Genomic DNA, 17,752 nt, shown 5'->3' on the forward strand with positions numbered 1-17,752 from the left:
ATGAGTGGTTTGGCTGTAGGAAAGTTGCCTTGAACCTGGAGAGGTGGGACCCATGGAATGGGTAGCACGCAGGATAACTCTAGAGGCTCTGCCTTTGCTCCTCCAACCTCAGCAATCCTCTCAGCCTGAGGAGTATCCAGCCTTATGTCTTCTGCCGCTGTGGGCGTCGATGTGGTCAATCCTGGTTGCATCACAGCCCCTGCACGCTTTTTGGCAGAATTTCCCTCCCTCTCGCCGTGCTTCTTTCTTCTGTGTTTTGGAAATGTATTTTTAGAATGGGCTTTAGCTGATTTTCAGTGCTGTGTTGATGCCGCTTGACACACACTTGATTCACTTACAGAGAGATATCAATACTTAGGTTTTCAGATGCTTACGAGTCTGATATATTCTTCTGTGATGAATAGGAGCTGTTGAGTCCTGTTCACTGAGCAAGGAGTAGGTGGTGTCTATTATATATTTGCTTTTCCGACCGGTATCTGTGCTCATTTCCAAGTCGTGTTGTATGCATCACGCCACCTCACCTTTCCGCTTAAGCAGGCCTAAGTGTGTTTTCGAAAAGCGTGAGTCTGTTCTCTTTTGTCATTCGGGTCGTGGGTAGCGATTTGTACATTCCCTCTCTAAGTGATATCCCAAGTTTCTTTTTCTGTGGGACAGATTTCACTTAGCATCATCGTACCTCAATCCACTCATTATGCTGGAACCAGCCTTATGACATGGATTCCATGGCTGAGGGATATTCCCTCGTACCTAAGTAGCACAAATTCTTGGTCCATTTCTCTCTTCCCCGGCATTTGAAGGGTGTCCCGAAGTCGAGGTTGTTGTAAAGAGAGAAGCCCTAAACTTTGGGGTGCCTGCGTCTGGTTGATTTTTAGTTTTCCCAAGATATAGGCCCACGTGTGGAGGTGCCCTATGCTCTGTGGTTCTGTTCTGTACGTGTTTTAGGAACGAGCATACGCTTCTCCAGAGTGGCTGTTGTCATTTTGCGTCCATCCCGGCAACTGAACAAGGCTCCCTTATCTCCTTGGCCTGTCCTGCCTTTCTGGTTTTTAGACATTTTCCGGATGGCTCTTTTGCCCGGGGGGGGGAGTGAGATTTCTTTGTAGTGCCGATTTGCTCTCCCCGGGTGCTTGGTTGGCCAAAAAGGGCGTATGCGTTTTTTCCTGAATATATTCAGGAAAAAACGCATACGCCCTTTTTGGCCAACTGCATCATTGTCCACGTTCTGCCGCTTTTCCTGTGCTGGGAAGGCCATTCCCATCTACCTCCTGAACTCCGTTTCGTGCAATTCTGCCTTGCGTTCAAATCCCCTTCGTGGCCTTACCTCAGTATGTTTTTGGACGAGTGTTATCATTTAGAGCTCGGCAGGTTTGTGAAGTGCAGTGCCCCAGAGCTCCGTTTGGCAGCTCGCTTTGGTGTGAGCTGGCCGCAATAGCGCCAGATTGCTTCAGGCCCTGTTGTGCTTGCGGCGAGGCAGGCCGAGCCTTTGGTGAATTCCTCTTCGTGATGGGAAATTAGAGTGACGTGGGCCTGTCCGAACACCGCCAGCTGGTCTCTCATTGGTTCCCCGTCTTCCAGGTCATCCTTCGGACCACTTGCAGAGCCTACGAAAGAGGAGTGTCAAGACGCTGATCCTGCAAGTGGGGGAATTGTTAGTCAAGCGGCTGGAATGGCGGACGCTAGCACCCGGAGGTGAAAAATGAGGTGCGCTTTCGAAAGCTTTCCCGATCACACGGTGTACCATCCCCTGGGATTCCCATGAGTGGTTTGGCTGTAGGAAAGTTGCCTTGAACCTGGAGAGGTGGGACCCATGGAATGGGTAGCACGCAGGATAACTCTAGAGGCTCTGCCTTTGCTCCTCCAACCTCAGCAATCCTCTCAGCCTGAGGAGTATCCAGCCTTATGTCTTCTGCCGCTGTGGGTGTAGATGTGGTCAATCCTGGTTGCATCACAGCCCCTGCACGCTTTTTGGCAGAATTTCCCTCTCTCTCGCCGTGCTTCTTTCTTCTGTGTTTTGGAAATGTATTTTTAGAATGGGCTTTAGCTGATTTTCAGTGCTGTGTTGATGCCGCTTGACACACACTTGATTCACTTACAGAGAGATATCAATACTTAGGTTTTCAGATGCTTACGAGTCTGATATATTCTTCTGTGATGAATAGGAGCTGTTGAGTCCTGTTCACTGAGCAAGGAGTAGGTGGTGTCTATTATATATTTGCTTTTCCGACCGGTATCTGTGCTCATTTCCAAGTCGTGTTTTATGCATCACGCCACCTCACCTTTCCGCTTAAGCAGGCCTAAGTGTGTTTTCGAAAAGCGTGAGTCTGTTCTCTTTTGTCATTCGGGTCGTGGGTAGCGATTTGTACATTCCCTCTCTAAGTGATATCCCAAGTTTCTTTTTCTGTGGGACAGATTTCACTTAGCATCATCGTACCTCAATCCACTCATTATGCTGGAACCAGCCTTATGACATGGATTCCATGGCTGAGGGATATTCCCTCGTACCTAAGTAGCACAAATTCTTGGTCCATTTCTCTCTTCCCCGGCAGATGAAGGGTGTCCCGAAGTCGAGGTTGTTGTAAAGAGAGAAGCCCTAAACTTTGGGGTGCCTGCGTCTGGTTGATTTTTAGTTTTCCCAAGATATAGGCCCACGTGTGGAGGTGCCCTATGCTCTGTGGTTCTGTTCTGTACGTGTTTTAGGAACGAGCATACGCTTCTCCAGAGTGGCTGTTGGCATTTTGCGTCCCTCCCGGCAACTGAACAAGGCTCCCTTATCTCCTTGGCCTGTCCTGCCTTTCTGGTTTTTAGACATTTTCCGGATGGCTCTTTTGCCCGGGGGGGGGAGTGAGATTTCTTTGTAGTGCCGATTTGCTCTCCCCGGGTGCTTGGTTGGCCAAAAAGGGCGTATGCGTTTTTTCCTGAATATATTCAGGAAAAAACGCATACGCCCTTTTTGGCCAACTGCATCATTGTCCACGTTCTGCCGCTTTTCCTGTGCTGGGAAGGCCATTCCCATCTACCTCCTGAACTCCGTTTCGTGCAATTCTGCCTTGCGTTCAAATCCCCTTCGTGGCCTTACCTCAGTATGTTTTTGGACGAGTGTTATCATTGAGAGCTCGGCAGGTTTGTGAAGTGCAGTGCCCCAGAGCTCCGTTTGGCAGCTCGCTTTGGTGTGAGCTGGCCGCAATAGCGCCAGATTGCTTCAGGCCCTGTTGTGCTTGCGGCGAGGCAGGCCGAGCCTTTGGTGAATTCCTCTTCGTGATGGGAAATTAGAGTGACGTGGGCCTGTCCGAACACCGCCAGCTGGTCTCTCATTGCTTCCCCGTCTTCCAGGTCATCCTTCGGACCACTTGCAGAGACTACGAAAGAGGAGTGTCAAGACACTGATCCTGCAAGTGGGGGAATTGTTAGTCAAGCGGCTGGAATGGCGGACGCTAGCACCCGGAGGTGAAAAATGAGGTGCGCTTTCGAAAGCTTTCCCGATCACACGGTGTACCATCCCCTGGGATTCCCATGAGTGGTTTGGCTGTAGGAAAGTTGCCTTGAACCTGGAGAGGTGGGACCCATGGAATGGGTAGCACGCAGTATAACTGTAGAGGCTCTGCCTTTGCTCCTCCAACCTCAGCAATCCTCTCAGCCTGAGGAGTATCCAGCCTTATGTCTTCTGCCGCTGTGGGTGTCGATGTGGTCAATCCTGGTTGCATCACAGCCCCTGAACGCATTTTGGCAGAATTTCCCTCCCTCTCGCCGTGCTTCTTTCTTCTGTGTTTTGGAAATGTATTTTTAGAATGGGCTTTAGCTGATTTTCAGTGCTGTGTTGATGCCGCTTGACACACACTTGATTCACTTACAGAGAGATATCAATACTTAGGTTTTCAGATGCTTACGAGTCTGATATATTCTTCTGTGATGAATAAGAGCTGTTGAGTCCTGTTCACTGAGCAAGGAGTAGGTGGTGTCTATTATATATTTGCTTTTCCGACCGGTATCTGTGCTCATTTCAAAGTCGTGTTTTATGCATCACGCCACCTCACCTTTCCGCTTAAGCAGGCCTACGTGTGTTTTCGAAAAGCGTGAGTCTGTTCTCTTTTGTCATTCGGGTCGTGGGTAGCGATTTGTACATTCCCTCTCTAAGTGATATCCCAAGTTTCTTTTTCTGTGGGACAGATTTCACTTAGCATCATCGTACCTCAATCCACTCATTATGCTGGAACCAGACTTATGACATGGATTCCATGGCTGAGGGATATTCCCTCGTACCTAAGTAGCACAAATTCTTGGTCCATTTCTCTCTTCCCCGGCAGATGAAGGGTGTCCCGAAGTCGAGGTTGTTGTAAAGAGAGAAGCCCTAAACTTTGGGGTGCCTGCGTCTGGTTGATTTTTAGTTTTCCCAAGATATAGGCCCACGTGTGGAGGTGCCCTATGCTCTGTGGTTCTGTTCTGTACGTGTTTTAGGAACGAGCATACGCTTCTCCAGAGTGGCTGTTGGCATTTTGCGTCCGTCCCGGCAACTGAACAAGGCTCCCTTATCTCCTTGGCCTGTCCTGCCTTTCTGGTTTTTAGACATTTTCCGGATGGCTCTTTTGCCCGGGGGGGGGAGTGAGATTTCTTTGTAGTGCCGATTTGCTCTCCCCGGGTGCTTGGTTGGCCAAAAAGGGCGTATGCGTTTTTTCCTGAATATATTCAGGAAAAGACGCATACGCCCTTTTTGGCCAACTGCATCATTGTCCACGTTCTGCCGCTTTTCCTGTGCTGGGAAGGCCATTCCCATCTACCTCCTGAACTCCGTTTCGTGCAATTCTGCCTTGCGTTCAAATCCCCTTCGTGGCCTTACCTCAGTATGTTTTTGGACGAGTGTTATCATTTAGAGCTCGGCAGGTTTGTGAAGTGCAGTGCCCCAGAGCTCCGTTTGGCAGCTCGCTTTGGTGTGAGCTGGCCGCAATAGCGCCAGATTGCTTCAGGCCCTGTTGTGCTTGCGGCGAGGCAGGCCGAGCCTTTGGTGAATTCCTCTTCGTGATGGGAAATTAGAGTGACGTGGGCCTGTCCGAACACCGCCAGCTGGTCTCTCATTGGTTCCCCGTCTTCCAGGTCATCCTTCGGACCACTTGCAGAGCCTACGAAAGAGGAGTGTCAAGACGCTGATCCTGCAAGTGGGGGAATTGTTAGTCAAGCGGCTGGAATGGCGGACGCTAGCACCCGGAGGTGAAAAATGAGGTGCGCTTTCGAAAGCTTTCCCGATCACACGGTGTACCATCCCCTGGGATTCCCATGAGTGGTTTGGCTGTAGGAAAGTTGCCTTGAACCTGGAGAGGTGGGACCCATGGAATGGGTAGCACGCAGGATAACTCTAGAGGCTCTGCCTTTGCTCCTCCAACCTCAGCAATCCTCTCAGCCTGAGGAGTATCCAGCCTTATGTCTTCTGCCGCTGTGGGTGTAGATGTGGTCAATCCTGGTTGCATCACAGCCCCTGCACGCTTTTTGGCAGAATTTCCCTCCCTCTCGCCGTGCTTCTTTCTTCTGTGTTTTGGAAATGTATTTTTAGAATGGGCTTTAGCTGATTTTCAGTGCTGTGTTGATGCCGCTTGACACACACTTGATTCACTTACAGAGAGATATCAATACTTAGGTTTTCAGATGCTTACGAGTCTGATATATTCTTCTGTGATGAATAGGAGCTGTTGAGTCCTGTTCACTGAGCAAGGAGTAGGTGGTGTCTATTATATATTTGCTTTTCCGACCGGTATCTGTGCTCATTTCCAAGTCGTGTTTTATGCATCACGCCACCTCACCTTTCCGCTTAAGCAGGCCTAAGTGTGTTTTCGAAAAGCGTGAGTCTGTTCTCTTTTGTCATTCGGGTCGTGGGTAGCGATTTGTACATTCCCTCTCTAAGTGATATCCCAAGTTTCTTTTTCTGTGGGACAGATTTCACTTAGCATCATCGTACCTCAATCCACTCATTATGCTGGAACCAGCCTTATGACATGGATTCCATGGCTGAGGGATATTCCCTCGTACCTAAGTAGCACAAATTCTTGGTCCATTTCTCTCTTCCCCGGCATTTGAAGGGTGTCCCGAAGTCGAGGTTGTTGTAAAGAGAGAAGCCCTAAACTTTGGGGTGCCTGCGTCTGGTTGATTTTTAGTTTTCCCAAGATATAGGCCCACGTGTGGAGGTGCCCTATGCTCTGTGGTTCTGTTCTGTACGTGTTTTAGGAACGAGCATACGCTTCTCCAGAGTGGCTGTTGGCATTTTGCGTCCCTCCCGGCAACTGAACAAGGCTCCCTTATCTCCTTGGCCTGTCCTGCCTTTCTGGTTTTTAGACATTTTCCGGATGGCTCTTTTGCCCGGGGGGGGAGTGAGATTACTTTGTAGTGCCGATTTGCTCTCCCCGGGTGCTTGGTTGGCCAAAAAGGGCATATGCGTTTTTTCCTGAATATATTCAGGAAAAAACGCATACGCCCTTTTTGGCCAACTGCATCATTGTCCACGTTCTGCCGCTTTTCCTGTGCTGGGAAGGCCATTCCCATCTACCTCCTGAACTCCGTTTCGTGCAATTCTGCCTTGCGTTCAAATCCCCTTCGTGGCCTTACCTCAGTATGTTTTTGGACGAGTGTTATCATTTAGAGCTCGGCAGGTTTGTGAAGTGCAGTGCCCCAGAGCTCCGTTTGGCAGCTCGCTTTGGTGTGAGCTGGCCGCAATAGCGCCAGATTGCTTCAGGCCCTGTTGTGCTTGCGGCGAGGCAGGCCGAGCCTTTGGTGAATTCCTCTTCGTGATGGGAAATTAGAGTGACGTGGGCCTGTCCGAACACCGCCAGCTGGTCTCTCATTGGTTCCCCGTCTTCCAGGTCATCCTTCGGACCACTTGCAGAGCCTACGAAAGAGGAGTGTCAAGACGCTGATCCTGCAAGTGGGGGAATTGTTAGTCAAGCGGCTGGAATGGCGGACGCTAGCACCCGGAGGTGAAAAATGAGGTGCGCTTTCGAAAGCTTTCCCGATCACACGGTGTACCATCCCCTGGGATTCCCATGAGTGGTTTGGCTGTAGGAAAGTTGCCTTGAACCTGGAGAGGTGGGACCCATGGAATGGGTAGCACGCAGGATAACTCTAGAGGCTCTGCCTTTGCTCCTCCAACCTCAGCAATCCTCTCAGCCTGAGGAGTATCCAGCCTTATGTCTTCTGCCGCTGTGGGTGTAGATGTGGTCAATCCTGGTTGCATCACAGCCCCTGCACGCTTTTTGGCAGAATTTCCCTCTCTCTCGCCGTGCTTCTTTCTTCTGTGTTTTGGAAATGTATTTTTAGAATGGGCTTTAGCTGATTTTCAGTGCTGTGTTGATGCCGCTTGACACACACTTGATTCACTTACAGAGAGATATCAATACTTAGGTTTTCAGATGCTTACGAGTCTGATATATTCTTCTGTGATGAATAGGAGCTGTTGAGTCCTGTTCACTGAGCAAGGAGTAGGTGGTGTCTATTATATATTTGCTTTTCCGACCGGTATCTGTGCTCATTTCCAAGTCGTGTTTTATGCATCACGCCACCTCACCTTTCCGCTTAAGCAGGCCTAAGTGTGTTTTCGAAAAGCGTGAGTCTGTTCTCTTTTGTCATTCGGGTCGTGGGTAGCGATTTGTACATTCCCTCTCTAAGTGATATCCCAAGTTTCTTTTTCTGTGGGACAGATTTCACTTAGCATCATCGTACCTCAATCCACTCATTATGCTGGAACCAGCCTTATGACATGGATTCCATGGCTGAGGGATATTCCCTCGTACCTAAGTAGCACAAATTCTTGGTCCATTTCTCTCTTCCCCGGCAGATGAAGGGTGTCCCGAAGTCGAGGTTGTTGTAAAGAGAGAAGCCCTAAACTTTGGGGTGCCTGCGTCTGGTTGATTTTTAGTTTTCCCAAGATATAGGCCCACGTGTGGAGGTGCCCTATGCTCTGTGGTTCTGTTCTGTACGTGTTTTAGGAACGAGCATACGCTTCTCCAGAGTGGCTGTTGGCATTTTGCGTCCCTCCCGGCAACTGAACAAGGCTCCCTTATCTCCTTGGCCTGTCCTGCCTTTCTGGTTTTTAGACATTTTCCGGATGGCTCTTTTGCCCGGGGGGGGGAGTGAGATTTCTTTGTAGTGCCGATTTGCTCTCCCCGGGTGCTTGGTTGGCCAAAAAGGGCGTATGCGTTTTTTCCTGAATATATTCAGGAAAAAACGCATACGCCCTTTTTGGCCAACTGCATCATTGTCCACGTTCTGCCGCTTTTCCTGTGCTGGGAAGGCCATTCCCATCTACCTCCTGAACTCCGTTTCGTGCAATTCTGCCTTGCGTTCAAATCCCCTTCGTGGCCTTACCTCAGTATGTTTTTGGACGAGTGTTATCATTGAGAGCTCGGCAGGTTTGTGAAGTGCAGTGCCCCAGAGCTCCGTTTGGCAGCTCGCTTTGGTGTGAGCTGGCCGCAATAGCGCCAGATTGCTTCAGGCCCTGTTGTGCTTGCGGCGAGGCAGGCCGAGCCTTTGGTGAATTCCTCTTCGTGATGGGAAATTAGAGTGACGTGGGCCTGTCCGAACACCGCCAGCTGGTCTCTCATTGCTTCCCCGTCTTCCAGGTCATCCTTCGGACCACTTGCAGAGACTACGAAAGAGGAGTGTCAAGACACTGATCCTGCAAGTGGGGGAATTGTTAGTCAAGCGGCTGGAATGGCGGACGCTAGCACCCGGAGGTGAAAAATGAGGTGCGCTTTCGAAAGCTTTCCCGATCACACGGTGTACCATCCCCTGGGATTCCCATGAGTGGTTTGGCTGTAGGAAAGTTGCCTTGAACCTGGAGAGGTGGGACCCATGGAATGGGTAGCACGCAGTATAACTGTAGAGGCTCTGCCTTTGCTCCTCCAACCTCAGCAATCCTCTCAGCCTGAGGAGTATCCAGCCTTATGTCTTCTGCCGCTGTGGGTGTCGATGTGGTCAATCCTGGTTGCATCACAGCCCCTGAACGCATTTTGGCAGAATTTCCCTCCCTCTCGCCGTGCTTCTTTCTTCTGTGTTTTGGAAATGTATTTTTAGAATGGGCTTTAGCTGATTTTCAGTGCTGTGTTGATGCCGCTTGACACACACTTGATTCACTTACAGAGAGATATCAATACTTAGGTTTTCAGATGCTTACGAGTCTGATATATTCTTCTGTGATGAATAAGAGCTGTTGAGTCCTGTTCACTGAGCAAGGAGTAGGTGGTGTCTATTATATATTTGCTTTTCCGACCGGTATCTGTGCTCATTTCAAAGTCGTGTTTTATGCATCACGCCACCTCACCTTTCCGCTTAAGCAGGCCTACGTGTGTTTTCGAAAAGCGTGAGTCTGTTCTCTTTTGTCATTCGGGTCGTGGGTAGCGATTTGTACATTCCCTCTCTAAGTGATATCCCAAGTTTCTTTTTCTGTGGGACAGATTTCACTTAGCATCATCGTACCTCAATCCACTCATTATGCTGGAACCAGCCTTATGACATGGATTCCATGGCTGAGGGATATTCCCTCGTACCTAAGTAGCACAAATTCTTGGTCCATTTCTCTCTTCCCCGGCAGATGAAGGGTGTCCCGAAGTCGAGGTTGTTGTAAAGAGAGAAGCCCTAAACTTTGGGGTGCCTGCGTCTGGTTGATTTTTAGTTTTCCCAAGATATAGGCCCACGTGTGGAGGTGCCCTATGCTCTGTGGTTCTGTTCTGTACGTGTTTTAGGAACGAGCATACGCTTCTCCAGAGTGGCTGTTGGCATTTTGCGTCCGTCCCGGCAACTGAACAAGGCTCCCTTATCTCCTTGGCCTGTCCTGCCTTTCTGGTTTTTAGACATTTTCCGGATGGCTCTTTTGCCCGGGGGGGGGAGTGAGATTTCTTTGTAGTGCCGATTTGCTCTCCCCGGGTGCTTGGTTGGCCAAAAAGGGCGTATGCGTTTTTTCCTGAATATATTCAGGAAAAGACGCATACGCCCTTTTTGGCCAACTGCATCATTGTCCACGTTCTGCCGCTTTTCCTGTGCTGGGAAGGCCATTCCCATCTACCTCCTGAACTCCGTTTCGTGCAATTCTGCCTTGCGTTCAAATCCCCTTCGTGGCCTTACCTCAGTATGTTTTTGGACGAGTGTTATCATTTAGAGCTCGGCAGGTTTGTGAAGTGCAGTGCCCCAGAGCTCCGTTTGGCAGCTCGCTTTGGTGTGAGCTGGCCGCAATAGCGCCAGATTGCTTCAGGCCCTGTTGTGCTTGCGGCGAGGCAGGCCGAGCCTTTGGTGAATTCCTCTTCGTGATGGGAAATTAGAGTGACGTGGGCCTGTCCGAACACCGCCAGCTGGTCTCTCATTGGTTCCCCGTCTTCCAGGTCATCCTTCGGACCACTTGCAGAGCCTACGAAAGAGGAGTGTCAAGACGCTGATCCTGCAAGTGGGGGAATTGTTAGTCAAGCGGCTGGAATGGCGGACGCTAGCACCCGGAGGTGAAAAATGAGGTGCGCTTTCGAAAGCTTTCCCGATCACACGGTGTACCATCCCCTGGGATTCCCATGAGTGGTTTGGCTGTAGGAAAGTTGCCTTGAACCTGGAGAGGTGGGACCCATGGAATGGGTAGCACGCAGGATAACTCTAGAGGCTCTGCCTTTGCTCCTCCAACCTCAGCAATCCTCTCAGCCTGAGGAGTATCCAGCCTTATGTCTTCTGCCGCTGTGGGTGTAGATGTGGTCAATCCTGGTTGCATCACAGCCCCTGCACGCTTTTTGGCAGAATTTCCCTCCCTCTCGCCGTGCTTCTTTCTTCTGTGTTTTGGAAATGTATTTTTAGAATGGGCTTTAGCTGATTTTCAGTGCTGTGTTGATGCCGCTTGACACACACTTGATTCACTTACAGAGAGATATCAATACTTAGGTTTTCAGATGCTTACGAGTCTGATATATTCTTCTGTGATGAATAGGAGCTGTTGAGTCCTGTTCACTGAGCAAGGAGTAGGTGGTGTCTATTATATATTTGCTTTTCCGACCGGTATCTGTGCTCATTTCCAAGTCGTGTTTTATGCATCACGCCACCTCACCTTTCCGCTTAAGCAGGCCTAAGTGTGTTTTCGAAAAGCGTGAGTCTGTTCTCTTTTGTCATTCGGGTCGTGGGTAGCGATTTGTACATTCCCTCTCTAAGTGATATCCCAAGTTTCTTTTTCTGTGGGACAGATTTCACTTAGCATCATCGTACCTCAATCCACTCATTATGCTGGAACCAGCCTTATGACATGGATTCCATGGCTGAGGGATATTCCCTCGTACCTAAGTAGCACAAATTCTTGGTCCATTTCTCTCTTCCCCGGCATTTGAAGGGTGTCCCGAAGTCGAGGTTGTTGTAAAGAGAGAAGCCCTAAACTTTGGGGTGCCTGCGTCTGGTTGATTTTTAGTTTTCCCAAGATATAGGCCCACGTGTGGAGGTGCCCTATGCTCTGTGGTTCTGTTCTGTACGTGTTTTAGGAACGAGCATACGCTTCTCCAGAGTGGCTGTTGGCATTTTGCGTCCCTCCCGGCAACTGAACAAGGCTCCCTTATCTCCTTGGCCTGTCCTGCCTTTCTGGTTTTTAGACATTTTCCGGATGTCTCTTTTGCCCGGGGGGGGAGTGAGATTACTTTGTAGTGCCGATTTGCTCTCCCCGGGTGCTTGGTTGGCCAAAAAGGGCGTATGCGTTTTTTCCTGAATATATTCAGGAAAAAACGCATACGCCCTTTTTGGCCAACTGCATCATTGTCCACGTTCTGCCGCTTTTCCTGTGCTGGGAAGGCCATTCCCATCTACCTCCTGAACTCCGTTTCGTGCAATTCTGCCTTGCGTTCAAATCCCCTTCGTGGCCTTACCTCAGTATGTTTTTGGACGAGTGTTATCATTTAGAGCTCGGCAGGTTTGTGAAGTGCAGTGCCCCAGAGCTCCGTTTGGCAGCTCGCTTTGGTGTGAGCTGGCCGCAATAGCGCCAGATTGCTTCAGGCCCTGTTGTGCTTGCGGCGAGGCAGGCCGAGCCTTTGGTGAATTCCTCTTCGTGATGGGAAATTAGAGTGACGTGGGCCTGTCCGAACACCGCCAGCTGGTCTCTCATTGGTTCCCCGTCTTCCAGGTCATCCTTCGGACCACTTGCAGAGCCTACGAAAGAGGAGTGTCAAGACGCTGATCCTGCAAGTGGGGGAATTGTTAGTCAAGCGGCTGGAATGGCGGACGCTAGCACCCGGAGGTGAAAAATGAGGTGCGCTTTCGAAAGCTTTCCCGATCACACGGTGTACCATCCCCTGGGATTCCCATGAGTGGTTTGGCTGTAGGAAAGTTGCCTTGAACCTGGAGAGGTGGGACCCATGGAATGGGTAGCACGCAGGATAACTCTAGAGGCTCTGCCTTTGCTCCTCCAACCTCAGCAATCCTCTCAGCCTGAGGAGTATCCAGCCTTATGTCTTCTGGCGCTGTGGGTGTCGATGTGGTCAATCCTGGTTGCATCACAGCCCCTGCACGCATTTTGGCAGAATTTCCCTCCCTCTCGCCGTGCTTCTTTCTTCTGTGTTTTGGAAATGTATTTTTAGAATGGGCTTTAGCTGATTTTCAGTGCTGTGTTGATGCCGCTTGACACACACTTGATTCACTTACAGAGAGATATCAATACTTAGGTTTTCAGATGCTTACGAGTCTGATATATTCTTCTGTGATGAATAGGAGCTGTTGAGTCCTGTTCACTGAGCAAGGAGTAGGTGGTGTCTATTATATATTTGCTTTTCCGACCGGTATCTGTGCTCATTTCCAAGTCGTGTTTTATGCATCACGCCACCTCACCTTTCCGCTTAAGCAGGCCTAAGTGTGTTTTCGAAAAGCGTGAGTCTGTTCTCTTTTGTCATTCGGGTCGTGGGTAGCGATTTGTACATTCCCTCTCTAAGTGATATCCCAAGTTTCTTTTTCTGTGGGACAGATTTCACTTAGCATCATCGTACCTCAATCCACTCATTATGCTGGAACCAGCCTTATGACATGGATTCCATGGCTGAGGGATATTCCCTCGTACCTAAGTAGCACAAATTCTTGGTCCATTTCTCTCTTCCCCGGCAGATGAAGGGTGTCCCGAAGTCGAGGTTGTTGTAAAGAGAGAAGCCCTAAACTTTGGGGTGCCTGCGTCTGGTTGATTTTTAGTTTTCCCAAGATATAGGCCCACGTGTGGAGGTGCCCTATGCTCTGTGGTTCTGTTCTGTACGTGTTTTAGGAACGAGCATACGCTTCTCCAGAGTGGCTGTTGGCATTTTGCGTCCCTCCCGGCAACTGAACAAGGCTCCCTTATCTCCTTGGCCTGTCCTGCCTTTCTGGTTTTTAGACATTTTCCGGATGGCTCTTTTGCCCGGGGGGGGAGTGAGATTTCTTTGTAGTGCCGATTTGCTCTCCCCGGGTGCTTGGTTGGCCAAAAAGGGCGTATGCGTTTTTTCCTGAATATATTCAGGAAAAAACGCATACGCCCTTTTTGGCCAACTGCATCATTGTCCACGTTCTGCCGCTTTTCCTGTGCTGGGAAGGCCATTCCCATCTACCTCCTGAACTCCGTTTCGTGCAATTCTGCCTTGCGTTCAAATCCCCTTCGTGGCCTTACCTCAGTATGTTTTTGGACGAGTGTTATCATTTAGAGCTCGGCAGGTTTGTGAAGTGCAGTGCCCCAGAGCTCCGTTTGGCAGCTCGCTTTGGTGTGAGCTGGCCGCAATAGCGCCAGATTGCTTCAGGCCCTGTTGTGCTTGCGGCGAGGCAGGCCGAGCCTTTGGTGAATTCCTCTTCGTGATGGGAAATTAGAGTGACGTGGGCCTGTCCGAACACCGCCAGCTGGTCTCTCATTGCTTCCCCGTCTTCCAGGTCATCCTTCGGACCACTTGCAGAGACTACGAAAGAGGAGTGTCAAGACACTGATCCTGCAAGTGGGGGAATTGTTAGTCAAGCGGCTGGAATGGCGGACGCTAGCACCCGGAGGTGAAAAATGAGGTGCGCTTTCGAAAGCTTTCCCGATCACACGGTGTACCATCCCCTGGGATTCCCATGAGTGGTTTGGCTGTAGGAAAGTTGCCTTGAACCTGGAGAGGTGGGACCCATGGAATGGGTAGCACGCAGTATAACTGTAGAGGCTCTGCCTTTGCTCCTCCAACCTCAGCAATCCTCTCAGCCTGAGGAGTATCCAGCCTTATGTCTTCTGCCGCTGTGGGTGTCGATGTGGTCAATCCTGGTTGCATCACAGCCCCTGAACGCATTTTGGCAGAATTTCCCTCCCTCTCGCCGTGCTTCTTTCTTCTGTGTTTTGGAAATGTATTTTTAGAATGGGCTTTAGCTGATTTTCAGTGCTGTGTTGATGCCGCTTGACACACACTTGATTCACTTACAGAGAGATATCAATACTTAGGTTTTCAGATGCTTACGAGTCTGATATATTCTTCTGTGATGAATAAGAGCTGTTGAGTCCTGTTCACTGAGCAAGGAGTAGGTGGTGTCTATTATATATTTGCTTTTCCGACCGGTATCTGTGCTCATTTCAAAGTCGTGTTTTATGCATCACGCCACCTCACCTTTCCGCTTAAGCAGGCCTACGTGTGTTTTCGAAAAGCGTGAGTCTGTTCTCTTTTGTCATTCGGGTCGTGGGTAGCGATTTGTACATTCCCTCTCTAAGTGATATCCCAAGTTTCTTTTTCTGTGGGACAGATTTCACTTAGCATCATCGTACCTCAATCCACTCATTATGCTGGAACCAGCCTTATGACATGGATTCCATGGCTGAGGGATATTCCCTCGTACCTAAGTAGCACAAATTCTTGGTCCATTTCTCTCTTCCCCGGCAGATGAAGGGTGTCCCGAAGTCGAGGTTGTTGTAAAGAGAGAAGCCCTAAACTTTGGGGTGCCTGCGTCTGGTTGATTTTTAGTTTTCCCAAGATATAGGCCCACGTGTGGAGGTGCCCTATGCTCTGTGGTTCTGTTCTGTACGTGTTTTAGGAACGAGCATACGCTTCTCCAGAGTGGCTGTTGGCATTTTGCGTCCGTCCCGGCAACTGAACAAGGCTCCCTTATCTCCTTGGCCTGTCCTGCCTTTCTGGTTTTTAGACATTTTCCGGATGGCTCTTTTGCCCGGGGGGGGGAGTGAGATTTCTTTGTAGTGCCGATTTGCTCTCCCCGGGTGCTTGGTTGGCCAAAAAGGGCGTATGCGTTTTTTCCTGAATATATTCAGGAAAAGACGCATACGCCCTTTTTGGCCAACTGCATCATTGTCCACGTTCTGCCGCTTTTCCTGTGCTGGGAAGGCCATTCCCATCTACCTCCTGAACTCCGTTTCGTGCAATTCTGCCTTGCGTTCAAATCCCCTTCGTGGCCTTACCTCAGTATGTTTTTGGACGAGTGTTATCATTTAGAGCTCGGCAGGTTTGTGAAGTGCAGTGCCCCAGAGCTCCGTTTGGCAGCTCGCTTTGGTGTGAGCTGGCCGCAATAGCGCCAGATTGCTTCAGGCCCTGTTGTGCTTGCGGCGAGGCAGGCCGAGCCTTTGGTGAATTCCTCTTCGTGATGGGAAATTAGAGTGACGTGGGCCTGTCCGAACACCGCCAGCTGGTCTCTCATTGGTTCCCCGTCTTCCAGGTCATCCTTCGGACCACTTGCAGAGCCTACGAAAGAGGAGTGTCAAGACGCTGATCCTGCAAGTGGGGGAATTGTTAGTCAAGCGGCTGGAATGGCGGACGCTAGCACCCGGAGGTGAAAAATGAGGTGCGCTTTCGAAAGCTTTCCCGATCACACGGTGTACCATCCCCTGGGATTCCCATGAGTGGTTTGGCTGTAGGAAAGTTGCCTTGAACCTGGAGAGGTGGGACCCATGGAATGGGTAGCTCGCAGTATAACTCTAGAGGCTCTGCCTTTGCTCCTCCAACCTCAGCAATCCTCTCAGCCTGAGGAGTATCCAGCCTTATGTCTTCTGCCGCTGTGGGTGTAGATGTGGTCAATCCTGGTTGCATCACAGCCCCTGAACGCTTTTTGGCAGAATTTCCCTCCCTCTCGCCGTGCTTCTTTCTTCTGTGTTTTGGAAATGTATTTTTAGAAAGGGCTTTAGCTGATTTTCAGTGCTGTGTTGATGCCGCTTGACACACACTTGATTCACTTACAGAGAGATATCAATACTTAGGTTTTCAGATGCCTACGAGTCTGATATATTCTTCTGTGATGAATAGGAGCTGTTGAGTCCTGTTCACTGAGCAAGGAGTAGGTGGTGTCTATTATATATTTGCTTTTCCGACCGGTATCTGTGCTCATTTCCAAGTCGTGTTTTATGCATCACGCCACCTCACCTTTCCGCTTATGCAGGCCTAAGTGTGTTTTCGAAAAGCGTGAGTCTGTTCTCCTTTGTCATTCGGGTCGTGGGTAGCGATTTGTACATTCCCTCTCTAAGTGATATCCCAAGTTTCTTTTTCTGTGGGACAGATTTCAGTTAGCATCATCGTACCTCACTCCAGTCATTATGCTGGAACCAGCCTTATGACATGGATTCCATGGCTGAGGGATATTCCCTCGTACCTAAGTAGCACAAATTCTTGGTCCATTTCTCTCTTCCCCGGCATTTGAAGGGTGTCCCGAAGTCGAGGTTGTTGTAAAGAGAGAAGCCCTAAACTTTGGGGTGCCTGCGTCTGGTTGATTTTTAGTTTTCCCAAACTATAGGCCCACGTGTGGAGGTGCCCTATGCTCTGTGGTTCTGTTCTGTACGTGTTTTAGGAACGAGCATACGCTTCTCCAGAGTGGCTGTTGGCATTTTGCGTCCCTCCCGGCAACTGAACAAGGCTCCCTTATCTCCTTGGCCTGTCCTGCCTTTCTGGTTTTTAGACATTTTCCGGATGGCTCTTTTCCCCGGGGGGGGGAGTGAGATTTCTTTGTAGTGCCGATTTGCTCTCCCCGGGTGCTTGGTAGGCCAAAAAGGGCATATGCGTTTTTTCCTGAATATATTCAGGAAAAAACGCATATGCCCTTTTTGGCCAACTGCATCATTGTCCACGTTCTGCCGCTTTTCCTGTGCTGGGAAGGCCATTCCCATCTACCTCCTGAACTCCGTTTCGTGCAATTCTGCCTTGCGTTCAAATCCCCTTCGTGGCCTTACCTCAGTATGTTTTTGGACGAGTGTTATCATTTAGAGCTCGGCAGGTTTGTGAAGTGCAGTGCCCCAGAGCTCCGTTTGGCAGCTCGCTTTGGTGTGAGCTGGCCGCAATAGCGCCAGATTGCTTCAGGCCCTGTTGTGCTTGCGGCGAGGCAGGCCGAGCCTTTGGTGAATTCCTCTTCGTGATGGGAAATTAGAGTGACGTGGGCCTGTCCGAACACCGCCAGCTGGTCTCTCATTGGTTCCCCGTCTTCCAGGTCATCCTTCGGACCACTTGCAGAGACTACGAAAGAGGAGTGTCAAGACGCTGATCCTGCAAGTGGGGGAATTGTTAGTCAAGGGGCTGGAATGGCGGACGCTAGCACCCGGAGGTGAAAAATGAGGTGCGCTTTCGAAAGCTTTCCCGATTACACGGTGTACCATCCCCTGGGATTCCCATGAGTGGTTTGGCTTTAGGAAAGTTGCCTTGAACCTGGAGAGGTGGGACCCATGGAATGGGTAGCACGCAGTATAACTCTAGAGGCTCTGCCTTTGCTCCTCCAACCTCAGCAATCCTCTCAGCCTGAGGAGTATCCAGCCTTATGTCTTCTGCCGCTGTGTGTGTAGATGTGGTCAATCCTGGTTGCATCACAGCCCCTGCAC

This window comes from Kogia breviceps, chromosome 9 (assembly GCF_026419965.1).
Source record: "Kogia breviceps isolate mKogBre1 chromosome 9, mKogBre1 haplotype 1, whole genome shotgun sequence".
In the NCBI taxonomy this organism is placed as follows: Eukaryota; Metazoa; Chordata; class Mammalia; order Artiodactyla; family Physeteridae; genus Kogia; species Kogia breviceps.